A 14,770-nucleotide genomic window follows, 5' to 3' on the forward strand; every position below is an offset into this window, starting at 1 on the left:
AGAGTCTCAGAGTCACTGGGCCAGACCACAGGGACCTCAGGTGTCCTCCAAGGAGAAGAACCCTGTTTCTAAGAATGTTCTTTTCAACTTCCCCATTGCCTTCCATGACAGGCGTCAGCGGGGTGACAATTAGGTGTGGTGGGTGGGCATTTCTGTGGGCTGGCAGTCTATTTTAACTTCCAACTGTGGGAGTGAGCTTTAACTCTGTGCTAAAATTAGGGGAATCCAGCAACTCCTGTGGTTATTCCAATCAGCTCCCACTTATTGAGTAGCAGCAGCAGAGTTAAGTAATAATACGGTAACCTTGCCAAGACACAAATGAAATGCAGAGCGGTGCCCAGTTGGATCTGAAGTCACTTCCATGATCTAAGTGGAGAGCCAAACCAACAAAAGGACTGCTGGCCCTCTGGGGGCAGGGGAACCAGGGGCATGGAACGGAGTCCCTGGCAGCTCCTCTAATGCCAGGGAATAAACGAAGAGGGCAGAGACTGATTGGACTGGAAATTTAGACTTCACTAAAGAAATGCCAATAGCCCCAGTGGTCTGGAAGGCTTGTTTTAATCTGCCAGAGCAGCCCACCCCAGAGCTGGGGCATCCAATACAAACTTGGCCCCTCATGCTGGAGCCCGCAGTGTCATAATGGATGTAATAACCACCCAGGTGCGCAGCTTCCATGGCCGCACTGTGATGGATGCTGTTCTGACTGACTCCATTGTGAGAGGAAGATTTTCTCAACTGGGAGAGCCAGCGGCTGTGGTGCCAGCTCCCAGTTCAGACGAGGCCATCCTCGTGAGCAGATGACGAAAAGAAGTAGTTCTAGACGCTTCTAAAGAAGGTTCTGTGAGGGATGCACAGAACGCCAGTGTGTCGGCAACCCCTCCATCTTCCCTGATGGGCGGAGTTAGAGAAAGGAAGAATGAGGCGCCAGGAGACTGAGACGGCAAAGGCTGTGGGTAACGATGGGCCCATCACACTTTTGGATTGTGCAGGGTTTTTCTTCTCCCCTCCTTTCTTCTACCTATTGGCCATTTCCCTCTTGATGATTAAGCTGAGCTGAGTTCAGATCTAGCCTATACTAAAGGGGCACGGTTGACAGACGGAGAATCAGCGTAGGTTCCCAGGCGGCTCTCATAGAGGTCTACCCAACTCATGCACCATCCTCTACTCTATCTGTGTACTGGAAAAGAAGCGAGGGAGAAACAAAATAAAATTGATCCCTGGCTCTAATATGTCTCATGGTGTCAACTCCGGCTGCCCTTATAAGGGGGCTTTTTAAAATTCCAGTGCTAGACTCCACCCTCCAGAGTTAAATGTAATTGGTGTCATGAGGAGCTGAGGCATCCAGGCCTTCAAATCTCTGCCATGTGATGGCCGTAAGCATCAGGGCTGACACGCGCTAGCACAACCTCTCCTGCAAAGCTCAAGTAAGGGACCGCCACTAAAGGTCTGAGCAGAGCGGCTTGGGCAGGAAGCCAGCATGCCTAAGGTCACCTGACTGGTGCGGTCTCCTTTCCCAGGGTGGATTCACCTCCATGAGCTAACCAACTGGGAACCTACCTCGACCTTGGAAACTCGGGTCCTGTGCACCGCGTAGTCAAGCAGCTCACAACAGGACACAGCCAGCAGCTCCAAAGTTACCCGATTTTGAACTGATCTTGTTGCTACGTTCTTACTCCCGTGCTTGGTGTTTTAGCAAAAAGGCAGCAAGAATTTTACATACTATTGTTCAAAAATTTAAAAACTTGAGCAGCAGCTGTATTGGTAGTAGATTGATCCTGTGATGCTGCTGACAGCCAGAGTGGCCCTAAAGTCCAAAGCTGGGGTTCAGCAGTTCAGGGTGTATTTCCTCTGTCCCTCCAAACTCCCATCCTATTTCCCACTCTCTCTAGACTACCAACAGCTTTTGTACTCTGTACGAAGGAGCTAGGCCTTACTAAGTTACTGTGGGGCTTGTTTAAACAACCACCTTCACCACTGCATCCTGAAACCGAGACTATGAAGGAAAAAATGGGCAGCTTTTGTGCCAGGAATGAACATCCCCATTTGATAAATGTTTGTTGAAAGCCTGTTGCATGCCATGTCCTGACAGGTTCCAGAGGATTTCATGACGGGCAACGAGGACCATAGTTCTTTTCTCTTAGAAATTCTGGGGAAATAGTATATGGAACACGTGCTTTATAGTCAGAGTGCTTTAGGTGTGTGTGTGTGTGTGTGTGTGTGTGTGTGTGTGTGCGTGTGTGTGTGTGCGCGCGCGCGCTTATTACAGCTGTTAGCATGACGGGAGAGAGGATCATCCAACAACAGCTGTCTGTAAGTTGGAGAACCCGAGAACCCAGAAGCTCCTCAGTCTAAGAAACTGGAAGCTTCAGAACATGGGGACCAGTGATGTCGTCTCAGTCTTAGACCTGAGGGCCTGAAGCCCCCCTGGAGAGATGTTCAGATGAGTTGCATTGAAAAGCTGAAAAGGTGGGAGCTGGATGTCCTCGCATGATGGCCGCAGTGACTGATGGATTTGCTTGAGAGAAATGGAGCTTGCACACACTGCCCGACTTCCTCTTTTTCTGCTTTCTTCCACCCAGTCCCAGCCTATTGGATGATGCTGCTCCCTTTCAGCATGGGTCCTTCCCCTCCATTGTCTCTGGAATTACCCTTGTAGATGCACCCAAAAACGTGCACTGCTATTCTTGAAGGAATCTCTCAAGCCAATCAAGTTGGAAATCAAAATCATCCAGCATACATGCCAAGTCACAGCTGTCTGTTTGTGGAACTCAGGGGAAGTGTGCAGTGGCTTGAAAGTCTGATATAGGACTTGGCCTTCTATGAATGTCATGGAGGTTTCTCTTCGGGAGGCTTAATGGGAGATGGGAAGGGCAAGGAAGCATCAGTGACATTGTTTGGACCAGGAGAGTCATACAAACAGACAAGGCCCTTGGAGTAGATACTATGGGCAAACAGGGAGCACTATGCAGGAGAAACTGAAGGAAGAACTCTTAGGCGGGACCAAGAGCAAGTAGAGTGGGCAGAGGAAACAGTAGAGGCCTTGTGAAAACGCATTATGGCCCTTAGCATAGGAGAGAGCCATCAAGTGCTGTGTTTTTAACTGAGTGGGAATTTTAAATGTCAGAAATAGATTCCAGTAGAGGTTCCCTCCTGTGAACAATGAACACCATTATTCTACTTTGGGGCTATGAAACTCGGAAAGCCCAAGCTGAAGATGGAAAACGCCCCTTGAACTATCCCAAGGTCTCTAATGTTTCATTCATTTTATCTGCCCATCCTACAACTATTCCTGGGAGCCCACTATATTCTGAGTGCTGGACCAGATGAAGTTTGTACCTCTTCCCGGGTGAAGAGGGCAGAGGAAGGCCAACAAACACGCTGCAGATAGCCTGCCGAGCTGCTGATACCCACGGGGCCTCCTGGCACCCACCCCTTGTCAAGCTCATATCAGTTGGAGGGAAGTTGAGGAGCACGGAAAGAGACAGTGATGGGTAAAACAAAGACCTTGTTCTTGTGGCTGCCAGCCTGGGAAGAAGAGCTGGCTGACACATAACAAATAAACATAGATACACAAGTCACATTATTACAGATGATGGAGGAGGGAAAAAAAGGAAATGTGTAGTGAGAAAGAACCTGGTATTTTATAGACAGGAACGTGTCTGAGTAAGTGACATTTGAGCAGAAAGCACAGCAGGAAGCTATATGGAAGAACAGCTTCCAGGAAGCAGGTATGGCAAGTGGAAAGTCTCGGGGTGGAAACATGCTAGGTGTGTTGCGGAACACAAGGCAGGGTAGCTGCAGGGGGGAGTCGTCAGGGGTTAGGCAGTCAGGTGAGCTTACCTCGTGAGAGTGGAGCGCATGATGCCCGAAAATGAGGTCACAGTGTAGGTCGCAGGGAAGAGCTAGGATTTCATGCTGCACTAGGAAAGCCAGCGGCAGCAAAGCCTCGTCATACAGGATGGCTCCGGTTGGGTTGCATGCGGAGAGAGAAGAGACTGCGCCGAGAGAACTCTTCCGCGCTGAAAGAGAGGAGACTGCGCCAGACCAGGACTCTGGAGGGGTCCTGCAGAGCACTCTTTATGAGGAGTGACCTCAGTGAGGTCTTAAATGCTTAGAAACAGCAACCAGACAGACCTGTGCAAGAGACCGTCTTCTGGCAGAGGAAATCACGTTGAAGTAGTGCTAAACAAAAAGAAAGAGTAGCTGGAACACGGTGTGAGAGGGAGGAAGGAATTGGGGGGACCAACAGGGAAAGAGGAAGTGAATAGGGCCAAACTAGAGGCCATTGGAGGCCAGAGGCAAGCATCTTGGGGTTTCTTCTAGGGCACCAGGTAGATTTGGTGGGGTTGCATATGGAGATGTGACATGATGCTTGTTTGAGTGAGTTTTACCCTGGTTGCAGGATTGGGGACAGGATAGAGCATGAGGGCAGTGAGGCTATAGGAAGTCCCTGCAGTGACTGAAACCAAAGAGGACAGTAGCCTGGCTTGAATAGATCCAGGACCTGTTTGATGACAAACTGGCTAATTTGCATGTAGAAGTGAGAAAAACAAGAGTAAGGGATTAAGGATCTTCCTACTTCCATTTCTGATGTTAGTTCATTGGTTGAGGGGGTTGATTGAAAACTGGGCGTATCTGGGCAGCTGCCTTGATGGAGAAATGTGGAGGAAGGCCGTAGCTCAGCCCTGAGTGAGGGTTCACAGATGGGGGGATCTGAAAGGGGCAAATAAAGGAAGGGAAGCCTCGGGCCTCCCTGAGGAACAACAACATCACAGCCATTCTCCTTAGATGAGGGTCTCAGTGTTATATCTCTGACTGTTCTGGAACTCTCTGTAGACCAGGCTTGCCTTGAACTCACAGACATTGGCCTGCCTCTACCTTCTAAGTGCTGGGATTAAAGGCCATGCGTCACCATGTCCAGCTTTCAAATGACTTCTTTATTTTTTAAGGTTTATTTTAATTTACTTAGATGTTTGTGTGTGAGTAGGTGCACACGCACACAGCTGCCTGGGAGGCCAGAAGAGGGCCTTAGAGCCCCTGGAGCTGGAGTTACTGATGGCTGGGAGCTGCATGTTATAGGTTCTGGGATCCAAACTCAGGTCTTCTGGAGGAGCAGTAAATGATCCTTAGCCACTAAGCCATGTCTCCAGTCCCTGCTTCTCAACCAGTATGCACTTAAATCTACCCATGGATCTACAGTCACATACCTATGAATTTCAGAGTTCATATAAATGCGCACAGCCTCCAGAGCAATCAGGATGCAGGTCATTTCCATTGGCTAACACCACCATGTGACATCCGTGGGACCTCCTCGCAGTTACTCCAACTTAATCTTCATGAGGCATCAACATAAATCCAATCACATAGCTACAGAATCTTTTGAGACAGGATTCCTTCACTAGGAATACATTTCCAATGCCTCTGAGATTCATCCAAATTGTTGCTTTTAATCACTGAGTAAATGTTCCACTGAACGAATGTTCCATAGTTTGTTAACGCATTGAAGGACACCTGGGTTGTTTCTAGGTCTGGGCAATTATGAAGTGAGCCACTAAAAATATTTGTGTGGAGGCTTTTGTAAACAGCATAAATTTTCATTTCTCTGGAATATAATCTGGTGACTGGCATTATTGAATTATGCGATCATAAATGTTTCACTTCATCAGCGACTGCCAGACTTTTCCAGAGTGGCTCTTCTATGCTGCATCCCCACCTGCAGTGGATAAGAGTTCCCCTTGTTCTACATCTCTGCCAGCGTTTGGTTTTGCTGACATTTTGCTTCTGTTTAAGCCAATTTTTTAAAATGTGGACAATCAACTATAATTTTATAATTTAATTTAAAAAGTTCTTGGGTTCTCTGCCCTGGGCAGCAAGCAGAAAACAGGACATGGCCAGCAGGAGAAGATCCACATGTCTGCCTGGGGTTCTCCATCCTGGGTGGCAAGGGGAAAACAAGGGTTTGCTGGGCGCCTTGAGACACTCGATAGTCGAGCCCTCTTATGAAGAGCAAATACATGGTGGGGGGGGGGGGGAGAGAGAGAGAGAGAGAGAGAGAGAGAGAGAGAGAGTCACATCCTGTGGAGAGAGGTAGATCTGAGATGAGGAACAGGATAAGGTGTGTGGCCTTGTCACCCGGGACCATGGTGATGTCCAAACCTGGGCTGCTGCCAAGGGCCATATATGGGTCCATGACCCTCTGCATCTGTGATCTGTATTGATGTCCATGGCTCCTGTCACTACCAAACACTGCAAGAATAAGGCTTCACTGAACTGAACCAGCCCCTCACTGCCTGCAGCACCCTAGAGATCAGGTCCTGCACTTTTTCTGGGCAGCATGTCAGAGCTGACCCTTTCGGCAGGGGCACTAGCTAGCTGGTCTGGTCCCCCCTGCCCGCCCTTTGTCTGCCACATGGAGTTGTCAAGAGAAAATGCCCTCCCCCTCCCCACCTCTTGACACCTGCGGCAGGTTGAGAGAGCTGATGTCCCCCCACCAACTGCAGCATTTGGGAGAGTGGGTCCTGCCCCTCACCTAGACAGCACCGTAGAGCTGCCCTTTTGACAAGGAGAGGATTGGAGGGTGAAGGAGTTGGGGGATGCTGATGAACAGGCACCCCCAGATGGTGAGCTTGGGAGATCTGGCCCAGCCACTTATCTGTCATATGGCGGCATGGGTGAGGGAAAGAGACCCCTGCCCCTGACCCCCAACCCCGGGTTGGAGAGCTGGCCCTGAGGTCATGAGAGCAAGAGAGCTGGCCTTGCCTCTCACCAGCAGCAGTCCTGGTGGTGTCGATGTGTGTGAGTAAGCCCCACGGGCCTGAGAGCTGGCCACCCCTTGCTGCTTACTGTATAGGGTGAGCTAGTCAGGGGCAGTGCTGGAGCGCTCACCCTGGGGGTGAGGATGGAGGAGAGTTAGCAGGATGAGCAACCCATCAACCACCCAGGCTCAGAATCAGGGCTATGAGGTGGCCACCCCAGCATCCACCTCACCTAGGATCTGCTGAGGCGTGAGAAGGAGCCCGTCCTTCAGACCCAAAGCTGTGGGGTCTTTATGACACAGAACAACAGATACCCGGGAGAAGTCCCAGGGGGGATCCAGCATTGATAGTGTAGAAACCAGAGACATCAAACCAGACCAAAGACCCTTTGCAAAGAACACCGAAGGGCAAAGATGAATAGACTGAAGGGTAAAAATGTGTGATTCTCTGTGTCACACTACAGCTCCCACGACGAGGCTTTTCTTTTAAATTTTATCTTAAATTTTACTTTTTTATGGGGAGGAGGCAATGCAGGGGAAGAGGGCAGGTGTGAAGGGACGAGGAGATGAGTGGGATCAAGACACATGATGTAATATCCACACAGAATCAATAAAAAAGGTAAATTAGAAAAAAAAAGTTCCTATAAGTGGAATCACACAGTATTTGGTTTTCTGGGATTGACTTGTGTTGCTCAGAATGATGTCCTCCAGGTTCAGATATGGTATCAGTATGGCAGGATTTTCGTCTTTTTCAGGGATAAATAATGTTCATATAATATATATATGTGTGTGTGTGTGTGTGTGTGTATGTATGTATGTATGCATGTATGTATATATGTATATATCACATTTAGCCATCTAAAGGACTTTTGGGTTGTTTCTGTGCCTTGCTCACTGGCAATATGCTGCAGTATAGCTTTAAGTTTCTGATTTCCATTCTTCTGAAGATCCAGAACTGGAATTGCTGTCATAGGCTAGTTCTATTTCTAAGTTTTGAAAATCTCTACGTTGCTTTTCATAGTAGAGACCCTATTTTGTAACCGTACCAGCAGTGTGCTAGTGTGGTAGTTTCTCCATATCCTCACCAACGTGAGTTACTATCTGTGTGGCAAACACTATCTCAACAGATGTGAAGTGTTATCTCATTGTGGGCTTTTAAAATATATCTTCTTAAAAATCTTTTATTTGCATTGTACACCAACAGAAATTTTGTGGAAATAAAGTATTAAATGGCGATCTGTTTCCTTTCTAAAAATTAAATATCTTTTAAAGATTTATTTATTAAGTATACAGTGGTCTGCCTGCCTGCATGCCTGCAGGCCAGAAAGGGCACCGGATCTCATCACAGGTGGTTGTGAGCCACTATATGGTTGCTGGGAATTGAACTCAGGACCTCTGGAAGAGCAGGCAGTGCTCTTAACCACTGAGCCATCTCTCCAGCCCTCTAAAATATATTTTTAACTGAAGTAGAATTAAATCAGTTTCTCCCCTCCCTTTTCTCCCCCAGGCCCTCCCATATCCCCTCTCAAGTTGACGGCCCCCTTTGCTTTGATTGTTATGGTCATATACACATATATGCATATATATATACACAAATATATACAAATATGTATATACGTACAAATATGTACATGCAATCCACTGAGTCTATTTTCTTGTCTGGGTGTATTGATTCCATGGTGGTTTTGAATTGCATTTTCCTAATGGCCATAATCTTGAGTATCTTTTCATAGCTAGGGGGTCGTTTGTGTGTCTTCTTTTGAGGAATGTCTACTCTAGCTCATTGGGCATTTTTAAAATAAGCTATTTGATTGTTGCTTATGTTTGTTTAGCTGTTGGGTTGTAGGGATTCCTTATCATATAGGCAGGCAGAAAATAGTTTCTCCCACTCCGTAGGTTGTTGTTTAGCTCTCTTATTATACAGAAGGCCTTTAATATGATGTAGTCATCCATGTCTGTATTTGTTTTCATGGCTTGTTCCGTTGTTGTAACTAATGTTATAACTTTTCTCCCTTTTCTTTCAGAAATTTTATCCTTTCAGGTCTTGCATTTAAGAATTTTAATCCAATGTGCACTGGTTTTTGTGTGGGGTGGGGAGAATATAATATAATAGTCCTTGCTTTCCAGGTAGAAGTCCAGTATCATACACCATGACCAAGTGGGACTCACCTTTTGGGTACAAGGATGAGTCAACAAAGATAAAGCAACATGAGATATATGTCAAAAGAATCAAGGCCGAAATCACACTACCATTTCAGTAGATGTCAGAAGGCAGTTGACAAAATTCAACACCATTGTGTGTCTAAAAATAGTAACATGGTAGAGATAAAAGAACTTTACCTCTTACAACAAAGGCCAAATATGGAAACCCACAACTAACATCCTAGTCACCCGTGACAAACCAGAGCTTTTCTTCCATGCTGACGTCCTAAGCCAACATGCCCAGGATTTCCACTGCTTTTATTCCACCAAAAACCAGAAGCCCTACAAAAAGCAGTTCGTTCGAAGAAAGAAGCAAAGGACATCCACCAAGTATTGGAAAAACTAAAATTACCTCTCCAGATGATACAATCTTATGAGTAGAATCCCCTAAAGATGCTACTAAGATAACAAAGAGTTAATTATTTCAGGGAAGCTGAAGGATATAAAAACAACATACAAAATTCAGTTCTATTTCTGTACACTAACTATCCAGAAAGAAACATAATAAGCTACCCTCTTACAGTAACACCAAAAAATAAAATAAAATAAAATACTTAGAAAGAAATGTCACCAAGGAAATGGAAGACCTGTACACTAGAACCCACAAACGCTGATGACAGAAAGCAAAGGACACACAAATAAAAGAAGAGCAGTTCCCACTTATTAATTAGAAGTCCATGCCACACAAAGCTGTCTATACACCAGGCGCAGTGGCCTTTTCCTATAATGCTGAACTTAGCAGACTGAAGCAAGAGAATCACTGCTACGGAATAATGCTCTTGCACACTGTAAAGATTTGTCACTCGTATTAGTTTAATAAAACACTGATTGACCAGTAGCCAGGCAGGTAGTATAAGCAGAGTGACCAGACAAAGAATTCTGGGAAGAAAAAAGGCAGAGAGACACAGTCACCAGGAAGATGCAGAGGAGCAAGATGAGAATGCCTTACTGTGAAGAGGTATCAAGCCACATGGCTAAACATAGACAAGAATTATGGGTTAATTTAAATTGTAAGAGCTAGTTAAAAATCAGCCTGAGCTAATGGGCCCACCAGTTTATAATTAATATAAACCTCTGTGTGTTTCCTCAGGACCGAACCCCTGTGGGTGCAGGCAAGACAGAAACTTCTATCTACAGATCACTGCAAATCTGAGGTCAATTTTGGCTACAGAATGAGTTTCAACCCTCCTGGGCTATAGTATTACTTTTTTAATTATTTATTTTTTTAAACTTTCTTTTCTCATTTTACATACTAATCCCATTTTCCACTCCCTCCCCTCCTGCTGCTCCCTCGACCTTCTACCCCCCACTTCACTCCCATCCACTCTTCAGAGAGGATAAGGTTTTCCATGGGAAGTCACCAAAGTCTAGCACTTTGCTTTGAAGCAGGACCAAGCCCTCCCCACTATATCTAGGCTGAGCAAGGTATCCCTCCAAAGAGAATGGGTTCAAGAAAGTCAGTACAAGCAATAGGAGTAAATCCTGGTCTCACTGCCAGTGGCCCCAAAGACTGCCCTGTCCATACAGCTGTCACCCACATTCAGAGGGCCTAGTTTGGTCCTATGCTGGTTCTCCTGTCAGGCCAGAGTAGGGGAGCTCCTATTAGCTCAGGTCAGCTGTTTCAGTGGGTATCTCCATCATGGTCTTGACCCCTTTGCTCATATTATCACTCCTCTCTCTCTTTGACTGGACTTTGAGAGTTCAGTCCAGTGCTCCACTGTGGATCTCTGTATCCACAGCAGCTTTAGTTGCTGATGTAGGTTCTATGATGACATTTAAGATAGTCATCAAACTGACTACAGGCAAGGCCAGTTGAGGCACCCTCTCCACTATTGCTTAGGGTCTCAGCTGGGTTCGTCCTTATGGATTCCCGGGAATTACTCTAGTGCCAGGTTTCTTGCTAGTCCCATAATGGTTCCCTCAATCAAGATATCTCTTTTCTTGTTTTTCCACTCTGTGCTTCCCCCCTACCGACTCCTGATGAATGAGAATAGGTACTCTTCATTTTGAGGGGGAAACTTACTGAATTAGTCTTGGATCAGATGCAAATGTGGTGCATGCCCTAAAGGCCTACAGAGGGTGTCACAAGCCCTCCTCCTCCAGGCTAGACTGAGAAAACCGGCTTTTGGTAGAGAGAAAGCAAGCTTTCCTAGTCTCTACGACCATGCACACACACCATGTTTCCTCACACCTGGTTAATTGGTTCCAAGTTTCTGGCACTTTGCAAAGACTTCAAAGTCAGCTTAAGCTGAGCATCCTCCCCACCCGAGTGAAGTGCAGTACCTGATTCTGCTGTGAGTCAGAGGGAAAACTTCCTGCAGGCTCTGTGGAGACACAAATGAGGCAAAACCTGACACTAAGTGAGAACACCATCTTTTCTCCCACACGCCTGAACCGAAGAAGCCTTGTGTTACTACATAGGCTGCGCTCTTAAAATCTATTTCAGAATTAAAGTCAACAGGGAAATGGAGAGGGTGGGTGGCTCCCACTGAATGGTCATTGTGCGGGAGGCTGGTTATCTCACCCGCTGTGTTACACAATAAAAGGGGATCAGATAAACACAGGCATACCCTCTGCCTCCATTGATAATGTAAATCATGCCTTGTTTCATTTGTCTTTCCTTCAGGCCGGATACAAAAGGCATAGAAATGAACAATTCATGCCTAAACACAGGAGAGCTTGAGAGCTGCTGACTGTCAGGTGTTTATTCCGGGTCATCATGAAGCTCTTGAGTGGGTTTTGCTTATAAGCAGCCGCTATTCTGTTGGTGGGAGCGGGAGAGACAGTGGCTTTACCATGTGGAGACAGCCCGTTGAAAGACACATTGCAACTTTTCCGCCACGCACACTAAGTTAGATGGATAATTCTTTGTACGGGCTGTGAAGAGTTGTCTCCTGAGCAGCGCGGAGCACAATGCGCTAGAGAAACAATGCGTTTTTCTCTCCACTTTGTGGAAATGCCATTTTTCATTATCCCCTGAATGGGACCCTTCTGGAGATTGAGATGAGAACGGAGATGCCCCCCTCCTGCAGATGGCCAGGCATGTCCTGACAAACACACAGAAAAGACCTCCATGGGAGTCTAAGGAGACCTCCCCCCGGCAGCTTCCCCACAAGGAAGCTGGCAGCATCCTTTCAACCCATCCATTTCTGCCGCCCTCTGTTCTCTGCTGAGGGTTTTGTGGGCTGTTGTTGTTTCTCCCACCGAGTCCGACCATGGCCCCGCTAAAGAAAAAGTGCCAAAGCAAACAGAACGAGAGCCTTGGGGACCCAGTAATGGGTACAGAGCGTGAGTGTGGTAATCATTCTTCCGATTTGTGCTCAGATATGTTTTCTATTTGCTTTCGCAGAGAATGCACATTTTCCCCCTGGATCTCAAATAATCGGAACCAGGGTGAAAGCGCTACAAAGTGGCCTTCAAACACCATGTCTCCCCTGGAACTGAATGACTGATCAGACATTTAAATATGGAAACCGGGAATTCGGGGTGAATTTCATTGTTTCAGTTGTTGTTGTTTTAACACTCAGAGCTGTTTAATCTTTGCTTTCTTGCTCTCTGTCTCTGTCTCTGTCTCTCTGTCTCTCTGTCTCTCTCACTGTGTGTGTGTGTGTATGTGTGTGTGTATCTCTCACCTTTCTTCCCTCTTTTTCTTCCTCTTTCAAAAAGAATTCTTCAGTGCGTCCCCCACCCCCGATTTTCTTACCATTTCAATTAACTGGTTCTAGGGTTTGGTACTTTGGACGGAATCTGGGGCTTTGAGTGACACCATAATTTAGTATGGTCCACAAAGCCAAATATAAAGAAATCATCTCTACTTCATTTCTAACAGATGGGACAAGAAAAGGAAAGGCATTCTTAATTGTCAAGGTCCCAAGTGTCTGTCTCTGTCCTTTCTTTGGATCATGAGTCTTGAGGTAACCAACACCTCGCATGTCCCCAATATTGATCGGCTGAGCATCATCTTTGAAGTCAATCACAAGGAAGAGAAAGCTCCATGTTAGGTGTGGGATGATTGCTTCACTGTTCATTGTCCATCCAATGATGGGTGGAAAGACCAACTGGGAAATAAAGCAGGACGCCCTCCACCTCAGCGGCAAGGCCCTCATCTGGCAATGCCCTTGCCTCAGCAATCAAGCAAAGGATTCCTACCACTGGGCTCCAGGTACCAGGCTAATGGCAAGTCCCGGTTTTTCATTTAGTTACTTAGGGATCAAAGAGAAATTATTCAATAAGAAAGAACTTACAGGGGACTTCTGTGCTCACATGAACCTTAATCAAAAACACGTGTTCCGCTGCAGCTCTCTGGACCGGCCTCTTCATCCAGCCCTTCCACTTTTTACACATATTTGTGATTAAATCAGGATTTTCCCCATCCCAACACACTCTCTCTTCTTTCAGCTGACCGTGACTTTGCGAGGGTGCCATGACAGGTTGTTGCTAAGGAACTGAAGACAGTGTCCACAATTCGGCATCATGATGAGGAGGAAGAAATACTTATCAACAGATTGAGTAGGGGGTACATGTAAGTGTGCTGTGTGTGTATACATACACGTGTGTGCTGGAACAACGGGCATCACGGGAGAAGGCAGTCCAGCGTGTTTCTGCCTGAAATGTGGGTTAGCAGTCACGACTTCTGCAAAAGCTGCTCCGGAGAAGCCTTCAGCTGCCTCGTCCTCCCCAGCATGCCTAGCCTGCATTTGAACTTTTCACTCCAGGGCCGTGTGCCTTCACACTGTCCTGTCAGAGATCGATCACACTCTGGCCTTAGTCACATCCTCCCGTGAAGAATCAAGTGCAAACTTTGCAAAGTCTCTAATAGTCTAGGTGTTCGGCAGAGGAGACTGGAACATGAAATTCCTCCCACTGGGAGCACACCCACACCACGGCTTCTCTGAAATCTATTTATCTTAGTCACGACCTCTGAGCATGAATAGAAGAAGGTGGTGAATGTTCCCTGTAGCCCATGTGCCTGGGAACAGTTAGGATTTATACAATTACAATTACCAGGGAGAAGTGAGGTGTGTATATATATATACAGTGCATATATGTATATATACATATATATATATTAATTGTTTGAGAATCTGAACATTTAAAATGTGTCCTACTTTGCTCTATTACAGAAGACCTCAGCTTCTCAGCTTAGCTCCCCTGCTATTCATATTGCTGATCTTGTGATTGTGAGACCAGGGAAAATGGGAAAATCTACCAGCAGATGATCCCACAAATGAATGGTACACATACAATGATAGATAAGTATATGCCGTGAATGAAGAGGAAATGGATACGTACAGAAGAGAGAGCGGTGAGCCTTTGAAAACTGGAGATAAGAGTTTAATTACTTATATAGAAAGATACAGGAGGATGTGAGCTGAATTTGATGGAAAGGAAATAAACTTCTTGTCAAATCCCTAGGTGCCGGGCCGACACTTTGCTTGAACTCCGTCTGTTTCTGCTGTGTTCAGAGTAATGCATGTTTATTCTGCCTAATTGAGGAGGCTGGACTCTAATGAGCTTTCTGAGCACTCCAAGGAAGAATGCTGCATATGGAAGGGGAGCCAAAGGGTCCATGGAAATGGAGAGAGAGATGAGAGAGAGAGAGAGAGAGAGAGAGAGAGAGAGAGAGAGAGAGAGAGAGAGAATGTTCTAGGAACATGGGGTTTTAGAGGGTCGGGAGGTTTTATCAAAAGATGATGCAGCTAAAAGACACTCCTCATCTTAGTTAGAACTAACCTACAAACCTAGAGTCCGCATCTGGTTGCCCATAAATGATAAAGGCTTGTACAGACAAGCAAACAAGCCTCTTGTGTATGC

At 46.3% G+C, this 14,770-nt stretch overlaps 1 long non-coding RNA gene across 1 annotated transcript; it reads left to right on the forward strand.

Annotated features, from left to right (window-relative positions):
* The first annotated feature begins 736 nt into the window (after positions 1–736).
* Positions 737–14,370, forward strand: LOC125406044 (uncharacterized). The gene is made up of 3 exons (XR_007233771.3): positions 737–953; positions 13,355–13,478; positions 14,080–14,370. It is a non-coding gene; the product is annotated as an uncharacterized LOC125406044 (long non-coding RNA).
* The last annotated feature ends 400 nt before the right edge of the window (positions 14,371–14,770 follow it).

Source organism: Myodes glareolus, chromosome 15 (genome assembly GCF_982192425.1).
Source record: "Myodes glareolus chromosome 15, mMyoGla1.1, whole genome shotgun sequence".
Taxonomy (NCBI): Eukaryota; Metazoa; Chordata; class Mammalia; order Rodentia; family Cricetidae; genus Myodes; species Myodes glareolus.